The sequence below is a fragment of the Phyllobates terribilis genome, unplaced genomic scaffold (genome assembly GCF_046119375.1).
Source record: "Phyllobates terribilis strain yellow unplaced genomic scaffold, ASM4611937v1 Scaffold_1__5_contigs__length_1240528914, whole genome shotgun sequence".
Taxonomy (NCBI): Eukaryota; Metazoa; Chordata; class Amphibia; order Anura; family Dendrobatidae; genus Phyllobates; species Phyllobates terribilis.
Window position 1 is genome coordinate 582805980 of NW_027362761.1, and position 14449 is coordinate 582820428.

Here is a 14449-nt window from a genome sequence, read left to right on the forward strand (position 1 = left end):
CTCACAACCTCCTCAGCTACAGCTGAACTGTCTCTCCTTCTCTGGGACTAGCCTCACTCCTGAGCTAGGTCATCCAGTTCTCTCCAACCCTGCCCCCAGTTCCAGCTTTTATAGGGGCAGCCAGCTACCCCTACTGGCCTGGGACAGGAGGTGCTGTATGCTAATTGTCCCTAACCAGGGAACCTCCCTCCTGCTCTCAGACACAGCCTTTATTATTTGTGGCATCCAGGCCTGGGGTGACACATTCCCCCCTAGTAAAAGTTTAGTACTCCGGGACTAAGCCTTTTTGGCCAAAAAGAACCGGGTAACATATGCACGACCATAGACACAACATTAATACATGGCAACAAACAAAACACAATTGAGTTCTTTAGGTCACAGTGTGGTCTGTGACCGGGTGTCCATATCACCAGCTAAAGGGAGCTTAATCCAGGTGGGGGTCTGTCCTAGCCCCGAGTCCTTGACAGTCTTTTTCATTCCTCGGTTAAGCTTCAAAAGGAGGCACTTTGTGCAATTATTTACAAGCAGTCCCGGTTACTCAAAGTTCATAACCTGTTAGTCCATATAGTCAACTGAAAGAAACTGAAACACATAATCACTGGTCATGCAATTAACTTTTCAAACATTTCAACATTCGACAATTATTTATAAGGGTTATTTACAGTTCTTAATACACCCTATATTTTCCAGAGAGCGGGTATCTGCCCCCTATTGCTCCTGGTTGACCTGCGTAACCCACTGTCTGGTGGTGGTCTAACCTGGCTTTCCCCACTAGTATTAACAGCTACTAGCTGGGTCTACAGGCAATGCAGGCAGCTGTCTGCGGGTCCTTTGGCTTACCGCAGGCATGGCATTCTCACTGTCAGCAGAGGGTTGACTCTCCTGGGCTGCTGGCATGGATTCTTCTGCCTCTGGGGCTGCTTGTTCTTCTGACTCTTCCTGCTCTCCTGTAGGTTCTTGCTGGGTTGGTTGAAGGAAGTGTAGGATGGGTACCACTAGTGCGTCGTTTATCCAAGTCCAGGACCGGGGGAACTCTCCAAGAACTGTGCTGATCATTTCTTCCTTGTCCTCTGCGGGTTCAAGGTCATCTTGATCTTCTCCTGCACTCTGTAGTTGCTCGGGGCACCTTTTTAGGTGGTCTCTGGAGACGGTGCTAGTGGTTTCTCCTCCATCCTTGGTAATTACACATACCTTCGAGTTGTCGTGGTTGGACGGCAGTACTGTGTACGGGTCTCTCTCCCACTGGTCATCTAGCTTGTGAAGCTTTCTCTTCCGCTCAGGATCTGCTCGCCAGGTTCCAGGGGACCAGCAGGGGCGTGTTGGTTGAAGAGCCTCTCTTGCTTTCCTCTTGCTTGAGCCAGGCTCCTCTCCACGCTCTCCTGTACCTTTTTGTACTGTAGCCGCCGTTCCGTATCCCAGTCCGCATCTGGGGAGGTGTCCTCGGGTGTCAGGACTCCCATCTCCAGGTCGATCAGCAGCTTACCTGGTCTTGCTCGCATCAGGTAACCCGGGGTGCAATTTGTAGCATTCACCGGGATATGGTTGTATAAGTCTATCAGGTCTGGCAGCTTCTCCGGCCACAGGCTGCGTTCTTCCAGGGGCAACGTCTTGAGGAGATCAATGACGATATTATTCATTTTCTCACACAGCCCGTTGGTTTGCGGGTGGTAAGGCGTTGTCCGAATCTTCTTACAGCCGTAGAGGTTGCAGAACTCCTGGAAGATTTCCGCCTCGAACGCTGAACCTTGATCTGTCAAGACCTGTTCCAGATACCCGTGTGGACGGCAGAAGTGTTGTTGGAAGGCTCTAGCCGCTGTTTGGGCTGTCAAGTCTTTAACAGGAACCACCCCCAGGAACCGGGAATAGTGATCCACTATTGTCAGGGCATAGACGTAGCCCAACCGGCTTGGAGCCAATTTTACATGGTCCAGAGCTACCAGCTCAAGAGGCTGCCTGGTGACGATGGGCCTCAAGGGTGTCTTCTGGCTGGTACGGTCCTTCCTTCTGAGGTTACATGGGCCACAGTCCCTGCACCACTTCTCTATGGCCCCTCTCATACCGATCCAGAAGAACTGCTCTCTCAGTAGGAACTCCAGTTTCTTCCACCCGAAGTGTCCCGCTCTGTCATGGTAGGCCTCCAGGACCATTGCTGCATCTCGTCTTGGGACCACTACCTGCCAGGTCAGCTCGTGCGTCCGGTGGTTGACAAGCATTCTGCACAGCTTACCTTCGTAGGGGAATAGCCTGCTTTTCTCCTTCCATAACTGCTTTTCTTCCTCTGGAGCGTCCGGGCCAGGGCTAGCGTCTGCCTGGGTTAACATGTCTTTCACCAGGCGAATTGCAGGGTCACTATCTTGCGTTTCAGCCCAGCCGTGGTGGGGTAAGGGGTTGAACATGACGGTGGTTAGGTCTTTGTCTCTTACCCGGTGAGAATACTGAGTGGCCCCATACCGGTGGAACGCAGGGAGCTCTACTTCCTCCAGCTCTTCTGAGTCTTCTTCTCCTTCGGGTAGGTGGGGCATTCTTGATAGGGCGTCTGCATTGGCGTTGGTTCTGCCTGCCTGGTATTTGATTGTGAAGTCATAATTTGATAGCCGGGCCATCCACCGCTGTTCCAGGGCACCAAGTCTTGCATTGTCCAGGTGTGTCAACGGGTTGTTGTCCGTGTACACAGTGAACTTTGCGGAGGCCAGGTAATGTTTAAACCGTTCTGTGACGGCCCACACCACTGCCAAGAATTCTAGCTTGAAGGAGCTGTAATTCTCCGGGTTTCTTTTAGTGGGCCTCAGCTTCGGGCTGGCATACGCTATCACTCGTTCCCTGCCCTGTTGATTTTGGGACGGTACGTCTCCTAGCCCCACATTACTGGCGTCGGTGTGGAGGATAAAAGGCAGGCCATAATCAGGGTAGGCCAGAATTTCATCCCCCGTGAGGGCCATTTTCAGCTGGCGGAAGGAATCCTCTTCCAACTTGTCCTACTTGAAGGGTGGCTTGTGACTTCTGGATTTAGACTGACCTATCAGGAGGTCCTGCATTGGAGCTGCCATCTTAGTGAACCCAGGGATGAACCTTCGGTAGTAGCCTACCAACCCGAGGAATTGCCTCACTTCTTTAATGTTAGAGGGGCTTGGCCAGCTCTTGATGGCTGTAACCTTGTCGGGGTCGGGGGCCACTCCCTCTACACTCACCACATGTCCTAGGTACTGTACCTTTGGTTTCAACAGGTGACACTTTGAGGCCTTTACCTTCAGGCCAAAGCCTGCCAGGGCTTTGAACACCTCTGCCAGGTGTTTCAGATGGTCCTCGTAGGTCTTTGAATATACAATCACGTCGTCCAGGTAAAGTAGGACCGTCTCAAAATTTCGGTGCCCTAGACAGCATTCCATCAGCCTCTGGAAGGTCCCGGGTGCGTTGCAGAGCCCGAATGGCATACAGTTGAATTCACTTAATCCCATCGGGGTGGTGAAGGCGGTCTTCTCCTTGTCAGCCTCTGTCACAGGAACCTGCCAGTACCCGCTAGTAAGGTCCAAAGTAGAGAAGAAATTAGCTAATTTTAGGGCTGCTAAAGACTCCTCTATTCTAGGTAACGGATATGCGTCTTTATGGGTGATACGATTGACTTGTCTATAGTCCACGCACATTCTCATGGTACAGTCTTTCTTTTTTACCAGAACCAAGGGGGCTGCCAAGGGGTTACAACTGTCTCTAATGACCCCGGCTTCTTTCATTTCTCTCAGCATGCCCTTTGTGTTCTGATAATGTGTAGGGGGTACCGGTCTGTGTCTCTCCTTTATCGGTGGGTGGTTCCCCGTGGGGATGTGATGTTCTACCCCCTTCACTTGGCCGAAGTCTAACGGGTGCTTGCTAAAAACTCTTTCATATTCGCGCACCACCCGATAGACTCCTTGTTTTTGATGCAGGGGAGTGGAGTCAGCACCCACGTGGAGTTTCTGGCACCAGTCCTCCTTGTGTTTCTGGGAGCCATTATCCTCCACCGGGGGAGATGGAGGCAAGGGTTCCACGACCCTGAGAGCATTGTGTTTGACAGCAAACAATTTGGCTAATGTAGCGTACCGGGGCAAGTGTACTTCCCTTTCCCCAATGTTTAAGATCCGGTCGGGCACCCTTCCATGGCGGACGTCAACCACCCCCCGGACTGTCAAAATGGTGGGCCTGCTGTCTGAGTACACGGGTTCTACCATGGCTTGGTAGTCTCTTCCTCTTAACCCGATTGCAGTCCGACACCAGATCATCATTTCACTTTTGGGAGGCATGGCAATGGGGAACGGGTCGCTCATCCTCACGCTACCGATCTCACCACCAGACAGTTCCACCTGTTGCCGTCTCATCAGGGCTCTTATCTCTTTCTGGAGGACCCTCTGTTGGCTGGAGCTCGCATTCATCGCCACCTGCTGCAAAATTACAATTACTTCTGAAAGACAATTTTCAATCACGTTAGTACCCAAGGTTATTTTAGGGTGACTTTCTCGACGGTCAATGTCCACAGTGATCACTCCCTGTGCCGGCAGTTCAACCTTACCAATCTTAATGGTCATCTCCCTGAACCCCACCTGCGGCACGGGTTGACCATTGCTGGCGATGATGCTCAAGTCATCGTCTGGATAACGGGTTATATCAGTGTCACTCCAGTACTGCTTGAAAAGTACATAGGGGATGGTAGTCACTTGAGACCCGGTGTCCAGCAGTGCACTCATGGGGATACCGTCCAGCACTACGGGTAAAACCGGGCGTCCCCCCACGTACTTATCGCGCCAATTAGACAGGCCTGGTGACCTTATGCCTGGGGGTTGGCCCTCTGCCCCAGGTCGGACCCGTTTAAATCGTCTGTCCATCCTCAGCGTAGCGGTCTGTGGGCCTCCCTCTGAACGACGGGATCCTCCTCTGTCGACGCCACGGGACATCCTCCGGACTGGAAGCCAGCTTGATTGGTCCTGACGGGTCCATCTGTAACGACTGTACGGTCCTGGTCAATGCGGCAACACTCTTTGTTAGTTCTTGGACCTGATGGTGCAGGTTTGCAGACGGGGATGGGTTTAGGGCCTGCGTATCAGCCCCCACAAGGTCTGCAGGGTAGGGCGCCGCCCCCTGGTGGTACGTAATGGCAGGACGCCAGGAAGCTACTGTGCCACCTGGTGTGGGTTCTCGGAGGGCCCGGATGGCCCTTTCTTTAAACTGTGCAAAAGTCAAATCGGGGTTCTGTAGGGCCATGAGGCGCAGCTGGGTTCTATGAGCGCTAGACAGCAGACCTTCTATGAACTGGTCAGTCAATAGTTTATCTGTATCCTGCACGCTGCCAGGGTCAGCTTGTTTGATTGCTCCCAAGGCTTCCTGTAAATTTAGGGCATAGTCTCTGATGCTGTCCTGTGTCCGCTGCTTACATCCGTAGAACCGCATTTTAATTTCAGCTGAGGTGCGGGTGTCAAAGGTACCCCGCAGCTGGGCCAAAATGTCCTTTACAGTCCTTTTCTCCTCAGCTGGCCATGATTTTACCTCCCACTGGGCTGCACCAGTTAACTGCCCTATCAGTATGCTGATTTTCTGTTCTTCTGTTAGGGGATAGACTTTAAATAAACTGTACAGTCTTTCTTTAAAGTCACTTAATGTATGGGATTCCCCTGAGTAATTGGGCAGCCAGGCCGCTCCGGGGATATAGGGCATGGAAAACGGCATCACCGCTGCTGCAGCCACGCTGGTGGTAGTGGGCCCCTGCGCTTCCGACATCTTCCTCCCCCCTAGTCAACCGTGGCCTACCTTCCGACGATCCTCTTCTGTAAGCCGCGGCTCCGCTCGCGATGCTCTGGGTGAGGACTTTGCGTCGCGAGGTGATGACGTCGGCGTCCGCTGGATCTCCTTCCTGGACGTAGGGCGGGGCTTCAGGTCTCACGCGGTTTTTGGTGTCCATGCCCCTCTTCTTCCCGCGCGGCGTCCCGAAGATGGCGCCTTTTGGCGGGAAACGGCCCCGAATGGCGGGAAACTTCGCTCAAGTAAGTATAAAGTCTTTTCAGGCACGCAATACCCGTTTGTGGCGGGTTGGTCACAATCCTGCCGACTACGCCAAAGCTGACTCGCCCCCTGGGCCGTGGGGCACCCGGAACCGGGCTTCTGTACGATGCTGGGGGTAGTAGTGGCAACCCGATCCCGTGGCTCAGGGTGGTCAGACCAAATTGTGGCAGTCTATTTATCAGTGTTTTAAATGTCCAACTACGCCACCCGTGGATTGCGGTCAGGGATAACCGCCGCTGCAGGGCGGGCCACCAAGGCTGGTGTTGGTGTGCAGCACAGAGGTAGAATAACTCCCCACGGGAGGAGTGTAGCCCCAGGGTAGTGTAGGTGGATGTTGGGGATGATAGTTCCGTCCGCAACGGTCAGAATGCAGAGTCCGCTTAAACAGTTCAGGGTCTTTATTATAACAGATGGTAATGACCCAACAACAGTACCGGCTAGAAGGGGGCCTGGATGTCTGAGAACACTCGGGAAGCCCCTCTGGTCAGGGTGAGGGTGTAGGCCTACCGTGCTCTCTAAGCTCTTTCTGACTATTTCCCCCTTTTAGTGGTAAAATAGCCCACGTCCCTGAGCGTGCTGTGTATTCTCACCCATATTGCTTGTAACTTGGGCTCCTTTTACCTCTGGCCTCTCTTGGCTTTGCTGGTCCCTTCTGTTGTGGCGGAGCCTCCGGGCTTTTTAGGCCAAAGGACATGAAATCCCTCGCGGATTGGTTCTCTGCTGCTGGACTTAGAGTCTTTACAGCCTCGGACCCCAATGTCTGGTAGATTATTCTCCCTTTCTGACAGGACAGGCTCTCGGCGCCGTACATCCCTGGCTAGCAGTTCCTCCACTGCCTCACAACCTCCTCAGCTACAGCTGAACTGTCCCTCCTTCTCTGGGACTAGTCTCACTCCTGAGCTAAGTCGTCCAGTTCTCTCTAACCCTGCCCCCAGTTCCAGCTTTTATAGGGGCAGCCAGCTCCCTCTACTGGCCTGGGACAGGAGGTGCTGTATGCTAATTGTCCCTAACCAGGGAACCTCCCTCCTGCTCTCAGACATAGCCTTTATTATTTGTGGCATCCAGGCCTGGGGTGACACATATCCCCATGACAATATCCACCCTTCTAAGATACAATATGTTACAAAGTTTCAGATACTTGCACAAATTGAATATGCTATACAGTTGCCACCTACCGTTTAACCCCTTGGATACCACTGTCAATCACTGGAAGATGCAGGTAAGTGATTAGATCCTTCAATAAAACAGCCGTTGAGTTGCCTGGACAAAGTCCATAGCTGGCCATACATGCGAGAGTGGTGTCGGACTAATGTTAGCCTGGCATACAGATATCCCACCTGACTCCTTGGCCGAGCGTTCAGTTGTTGTCCAATGGTAAAAGAGGAGAAAGCCTCGGCAAGACGTCCCTGGCATCAGATTATCTCCCCTGGAATCAAAAAGATCATCTATTAAAATTCTAACTGCCTGGCTCTTCTATCAGGGGAGAGTTGGGACACCCCCACTTTCATCTGACGTGTGCACTCTATTGCACAAGCGTTCAAGTGACTGCAGGTTCCATTCCCCTGGGAGCACAAAATATATGCCCAAATAAAATTAAATAAAGAAATTAAAAACTTTAAATGACTCCCATTGTCCGAATATAGCTTACCGGGGCGGGGGCGGCTGGGGTGGAGCTGGGTCCCAGGAGGCAGGGTTTCTGCTGCAGGAAGCTGGCAGCAGCGGCAGGAGTAGAGCGATACTGCGGGCCCCAGGCTGGGAGGAGGGGGGTGCGAGGTGGTGCAAGGTTGCGGTAGCCTCCAGGATTTCACAAAATGTCTGCAGAGTCCTCGCCCCTTCCCATCATTTTCACTATGGTGAACTTGAGGAAAATGGTTGCATATGTGAATTGAGATCTCGGGAGCTGAGATCTTGTAGTCGAGATCTCAATCTGCTCATGCGCTGCCTCCGGCGGCTATTTTCCTGAAGCCCACCGTAGTGAAAAGGATGAGAAGTGTGGGAAGTCTTGACATTTTCCGAAAGCCCAGAGCCCGCCAGAGCCTCGCACCACTGAGCACCCCATCCTCCCAGCCTGGGGCCAGCAGCATCGCCCCACTTCTGCCACCTCTGCCAGCTTCCTGCAGCAGCCATCCTGCCTCCTGGGACCTCGCTCCACCCCCAGCCATCCCTCCCCATTAAGCGGACTTTAAAACACACCCCCATTTTATTAAAAAAAATGTTTTCCTACTTTCCTCCCCCAAATTTGGGGTGCGTCTTATGGTCCGATGCATCTTATTGTCCGCAAATTACAGTAACCCTCTGAGCGCAGTTTACTATGGAAAAGCATAAATCTGTCCTTATTGTTCATGCCACATGACTTCGCCAGACTCAGCTCTGCTACATCTGTAAATAATCTAATAAGTCCGTAACATTTATAGTTTAATCCGATTTAATGTTGCCTAATAGCGTAGACTGTGAGCACTCCACACAATCACCGATCGCCCAGAGGACACCAGAACGACCTTTAATTGCCAGAAAAAAGCCAATTTTAGTAATAGAGTTCAATATTCATGATGTTCCTTGGGCTAAACATAAACCAGGAACAGACGGAAGGTGACGTTACTCCAGGTACAGGATGTTCTATTAGTTTTTCTAAATTCTGCCGTAAGGTGGCGTCTGTACTTGCGGCATTTTCGCCTTCGGGATTTATTTTCAGTCCATGGAGCACGACCTGCTCAGTTTTTATGATTTCTTCATTTTTTTTTAACTCTCTTTTTTTTTTCAGGTCAGCGCTTCAAGACTAAAGAAAGAATTTAGTTCGGACGAGCAACGGGCAAAGCTGAGATCTAAATGTTCCTGAAAAAAATGAAAACAAGAGTTGCCGAGGAGAAAAATCAGAGTCTAAACTTACCAGTCAATATTAAAGGAATGCTCTGGGTCATATTGACTTCATCAGTGTCATGTATTGTAGCAGATAGAGGCTGAGGAAAGGCAGACAGTTAGAAAGTGCAGCAGAAAAGAGCGCCCTCTAGAGTAGAAAGTGCAGCAGAAAAGAGCGCCCTCTGGAGTAGAAAGTGCAGAAGAAAAGAGAGCCCTCTGTAGTAGAAAGTGCAGCAGAAAAGAGAGCCCTCTGTAGTAAAAAGTGCAGCAGAAAAGAGCGCCCTCTGGAGTACAAAGTGCAGCAGAAAAGAGCGCCCTCTGGAGTAGAAAGTGCAGCAGAAAAGAGAACCCTCTGGAGTAGAAAGTGCAGCAGAAAAGAGCGCCCTCTGGAGTAGAAAGTGCAGCAGAAAAGAGCGCCCTCTGGAGTAGAAAGTGCAGCAGAAAAGAGCGCCCTCTGTAGTAGAAAGAGCAGCAGAAAAAGCGCCCTCTGTAGTAGAAAGTGCAACAGAAAAGAGCGCCCTCTGTAGTAGAAAGTGCAGCAGAAAAGAGCGCCCTCTGTAGTAGAAAGTGCAGCAGAAAAGAGCGCCCACTGTAGTAGAAAGTGTAGCAGAAAAGAGCGCCCTCTGTAGTAGAAAGTGTAGCAGAAAAGAGCGCCCTCTGTAGTAGAAAGTGCAGCAGAAAAGAGCGCCCTCTGTAGTAGAAAGTGCAGCAGAAAAGAGCCCTCTGAAGTAGAAAGTGCAGCAGAAAAGAGCGCCCTCTGTAATAGAAAGTGAAGCAGAAAAGAGCGCCCTCTGTAATAGAAAGTGCAGCAGAAAAGAGCGCCCTCTGTAGTAGAAAGTGCAGCAGAAAAGAGCGCCCTCTGTAGTAGAAAGTGCAGCAGAAAAGAGAGCCCTCTGTAATAGAAAGTGCAGCAGAAAAGAGCGCCCTCTGTAGTAGAAAGTGCAGCAGAAAAGAGAGCCCTCTGTAGTAGAAAGTGTAGCAGAAAAGAGAGCCCTCTGTAATAGAAAGTGCAGCAGAAAAGAGAGCCCTCTGTAATAGAAAGTGCAGCAGAAAAGAGCGCCCTCTGTAGTAGAAAGTGCAGCAGAAAAGAGCGCCCTCTGTAGTAGAAAGTGCAGCAGAAAAGAGCGCCCTCTGTAGCAGAAAGTGCAGCAGAAAAGAGCGCCCTCTGTAGTAGAAAGTGCAGCAGAAAAGAGAGCCCTCTGTAGTAGAAAGTGCAGCAGAAAAGAGAGCCCTCTGTAATAGAAAGTGCAGCAGAAAAGAGCGCCCTCTGTAGTAGAAAGTGCAGCAGAAAAGAGCGCCCTCTGTAGTAGAAAGTGCAGCAGAAAAGAGCGCCCTCTGGAGTAGAAAGTGCAGCAGAAAAGAGAGCCCTCTGTAGTAGAAAGTGCAGCAGAAAAGAGCGCCCTCTGTAGCAGAAAGTGCAGCAGAAAAGAGCGCCCTCTGTAGTAGAAAGTGCAGCAGAAAAGAGAGCCCTCTGTAGTAGAAAGTGCAGCAGAAAAGAGCGCCCTCTGTAGTAGAAAGTGCAGCAGAAAAGAGCGCCCTCTGGAGTAGAAAGTGCAGCTAAAAACAGTGCATCCATACAGTCGCGTGCCGCTAATAGTCGCAGACCACCCGACATTGCACTTTCAACTGCAGTATATCTGCATCCTGCTTGAAGAGACAGTTGAAAGCAATGATGGTGGGGGAAGGCATCATCTCTCTCCTCCTTCAGTCTCCTTGTGCATCTGACACGCCCCCAGGGCCGTGGGGTACTCGGCAGCCGGGCCTCTGGTTGCCGGGGGATATCACGGTGGCTGGCCCGGTCCGTGACCCAGGGCGGTCAGTGCAAAAGGGGGGATAATTCTATATGGGGTTTTGGGATTTTTCATGACGCCACCTGTGGTGTCTGGTGAGGATCACCAGCGCTGCAACAGTCCTCTGAGGCAGAAGTCGGGGCAGCTTGCGATGGAACGGCTCCCCACAGGTGGAGCAGGCCTCAGGGCAGTGAAGTGAGAGCGTGGGTCTCGCTGGGCATCGTAGTGCTGGGAGAATGATAGTGCCGATGAAGAATGGACAGAGGCAGTGCAGTGCAGTCATCCAAGATTTTACTCACAGTTCTTTAGCAGAGATGAGCGGTGTTCGACTAGAACTGTTCGCCAATCTCAAATTCGAGCTGTTTTGGGCGGTGTTCGAGTCGTTCGATGAACGCGAACGATTTGCAAAAAATTCGGCTGTTCGAGGTTATGTTCGATAACTGTTCGTGCACCAAAAGCGTGTCCTGCATGTCTGGCGCTATTTAGAGCACCAATCATGCAGGGATTGTCTGCCACTCACTGTAATGTCACAGCCATGGTGGTTGTGGCATTACAGTGGTTGCCCAAATCGATGGGAACAGTGCCAACAGTGAAACATGAAAAGCCGGCAATTCAGCAGTGGCATACACCGGTACCCGACAATTTAGAACCGAATGAATAGAGTATCACACATAGATTAGATAGATAGAAACATGCCAGTCACATATATAAGAAGTACAGTGACAGTGTTGGTTACTGTACTTGTCATTTAGTGTAAAGGATTTATTTAAAAAAATATTAGTGTTTTCATGCACCGTCTCTTTAAAAATGCCGGCCGGCAATTCAGCATCGGTACCCGACAAGTTCTAACAGAAAGAATAGAGCATCACACATAGATTAGATAGATAGAAACATGTCAGTCACATATATAAGAAGTACAGTGACAGTGTTGATTACTGTACTTGTCATTTCGTGTTAAAATAAAGGATTTATTAAAAAAAAAATTGGTGTGGGGTTCCCCGTAATTTTAGTCTCTAGCAGAGGTTAAGCAGACGGCTGGGGCAGATGTTTGAAGCCTGGGAAGGGGGTAATACCCACGGAGCTTCCCAGGCTACTAATATCAGCCCCCAGCTGAATACCTAGCCTTTACTAGCTATTAAAATGGGGGACCCCAAAAAAAATGACGTGGGGTCCCCCCTATTTTAATAGCTAGCAAAGGCTAGGCAGACAGCTGGGGGCTGATATTAATAGCCTAGGAAGGGTGCCATGAATATTGGCCCCCTCCCAGGCAAGAAACACCAGCCGTCAGCCGCCCCAGAAATGGCGCATCCATTCCCAAATGGCGCACCCATTCCCACTGCCCTGTAGCGGTGGCAGTGGGGTAATAGGGTTGGGGTTGATGTCAGCTTATAATGCCAGCTGACATCAAGCCCAGGTTAGTAATGGAGAGGCGTCTATAAGACACCCCCATTACTAACCCCATAGTCAAAGTTACAAAAAAGCACAAACACCCAGAATAAAGTCCTTTAATTGAAATAAAGACACAATTCTTTATTGTTCTAAATTAAATCATACTTACCGTCACGCCCATTCCAGCTGAAGCCAACGATCTCCTGCAATAAAAGTAAAATAATAAAGCAACATCATCCTTACCTTTCCATGGTTCCCACGACAGCTTTAGCTCTGCTACATTCACATGACAGGCTGGACCGCAGCAGAACGCTGCCATCCAGCTTGCCATGCCGCAGACACTGAGAAGCGCAGGCATGCTTGCGCTCCTCAGTGTCTGGCTGTGACGGCATCCAGATGAGCCGAGTTCATGTCCAATGAAATCAGCTCACCTCATGCATGTCACTGACAGCGTGGGAAAATTCTCCTGCGCATGCGGTGAGTGCAGGAGAATTTTCCCACTCTGTCAGTGACGTGCATGAGGTGAGCTCATATCCAATGAACTCGGCTCACCTCATGCACGTCACTGACAGCATGGGAGAATTCTCAGTGCTCAGCGCTTGAGCAGGAGAATTCTCCCACGCTGGGATGGCATTGAGATGACAGGCTGGATCACAGCTGAGCGCTGCCATCCAGCATGCCATCATTCATAGACACTGCAGAGCGCAGGCAGGCTTGGTCATGACTGGACTAGTTCACTGCCCCGGACAGTGGGCAGTGGTCAGTAGAGTGGTTGGAGAGAATAGTGGTGTGGTGTTAGTTTTTTTTTTCACCATTTGATGGCCTTCTATGGTTCAGAGATGAAGGGCGATGCAGCATTGTGGAGAGGACAGGTAGGCTGATTGACAGAGATGAGGAGAAGATGTAGGGCGGTGCAGCACAGTGGAAAGGACGAGTAGAGTGGTAGATGAGACAAGAAGAGTAGATGTAGGGCGGTGCAGCTCTGTGTAGAGGACAGGTAGGTGGTAGGCAGAGATGGGGAGATGTAGGTGACGTGCCCCCTGGGGCCGTGGGGTACTAGGTAGCCAGGCCGGTCCTTTTCTGGGGTAGTCACGGTGGCAGTGACCCGGTCCGTCGCCCCGGGTGGTCAAGTAAAGAAAAGGGAAAGTCAATTTTGGGAATAAAATTTGTGACGCCACCCGTGGTATGCAGCTATATGGGGCCGCCACTGTGGTGCAGATCCTCTGGAGCTGATGGTGACGCAGCAGAGTTGGTTCAGCTCTCCACAGGAAGAGCTAAGCTCCAGGGCAGTAAATGAGTAAATGATGAATTGTGGAGGTAGATGTTGTGGTGCGGTGTAGTGCAGGGCTGAGGGCGCACATAATCACCAGACAACAAATTAATGGCAGTTTCCTCTACCTTTACTTGCGGTTTGACAGGCGGCCGGGCGATCCGGGCGGCCTAGAAGCAATTTGGGAATCCACCTCGCCAGGTGGAGTTGTAGGTCTTCCCTCTGTGCTTACCTCTTTGGCCCTGCTGCTTAAAGATATGCTCCAGTCCTCTTTCCTGAGCAAAACGTCTATTCCTCACCCGTGTGGCAGGCAGCTCGAGCCTTCTTCAGGTGTCACTCCTTCGTGGCGGCGCTGGGCCCTAGGATGCTACTGAGTCTCCAGGCGTCTGGTGGGGCCAGGAGACCTGCAGTCTCCTGCAATCCGGATTTAGCTGCCGGGCCTTCAGTGCCCCACAACCTCGGACTCCGGTGTCCGATTCCTTGCGCTTATCCTCTGGGGCGAGCTTGATCACAGCTCCCTTCCCCAGGTTCTTCCTCGTCGCTCTCTTGTCTCCAACTCCCTTTTCTGGTCTGGAGCCAGGAAAAGTGATGGATGCTGGTATTACCTGATCAGGGGACCCCTCCTTGCTTCTAGGCATGGCATCACCCTCTGTGAGGGAGGCAATGCCAATATGCCAACTGGACTCCTGGGGTGCCACATGTGGAGAGGACAGGTAGGGTGGTAGAGAGACAAGTAGAGTAGATGTAGGGCGATGCAGCTGTTATGATCTGCAACAAGAAGTAAGGAAAGATAGGGGAAAGCTGTCCCTACAGTAAGACTAAGCTTAATCCCTACGATGTAGCGGGCTGCCTGTTCCTAGCGAACAGACCCGCCTAAGTCCTCAGCTAGTCTGAACGAAGACCTATAGCATAAGGGGAGGGGTCCCTAAAAGAACTAAGGACTGGGACAAAAAAATGGGACACCTCCTAAACAGAGAAGTAGTTGCAGAACACAAAAAGACAAACTGACAAAAAGGTACTAGAGGTCCCAGAAGGACCAAGCGAACTGACAGAGAAAGGCACAGAAGCACCTGGCTAGAGAAACAGTCAAACACTGAAGTCCAGCACAGCCAAAATGGCG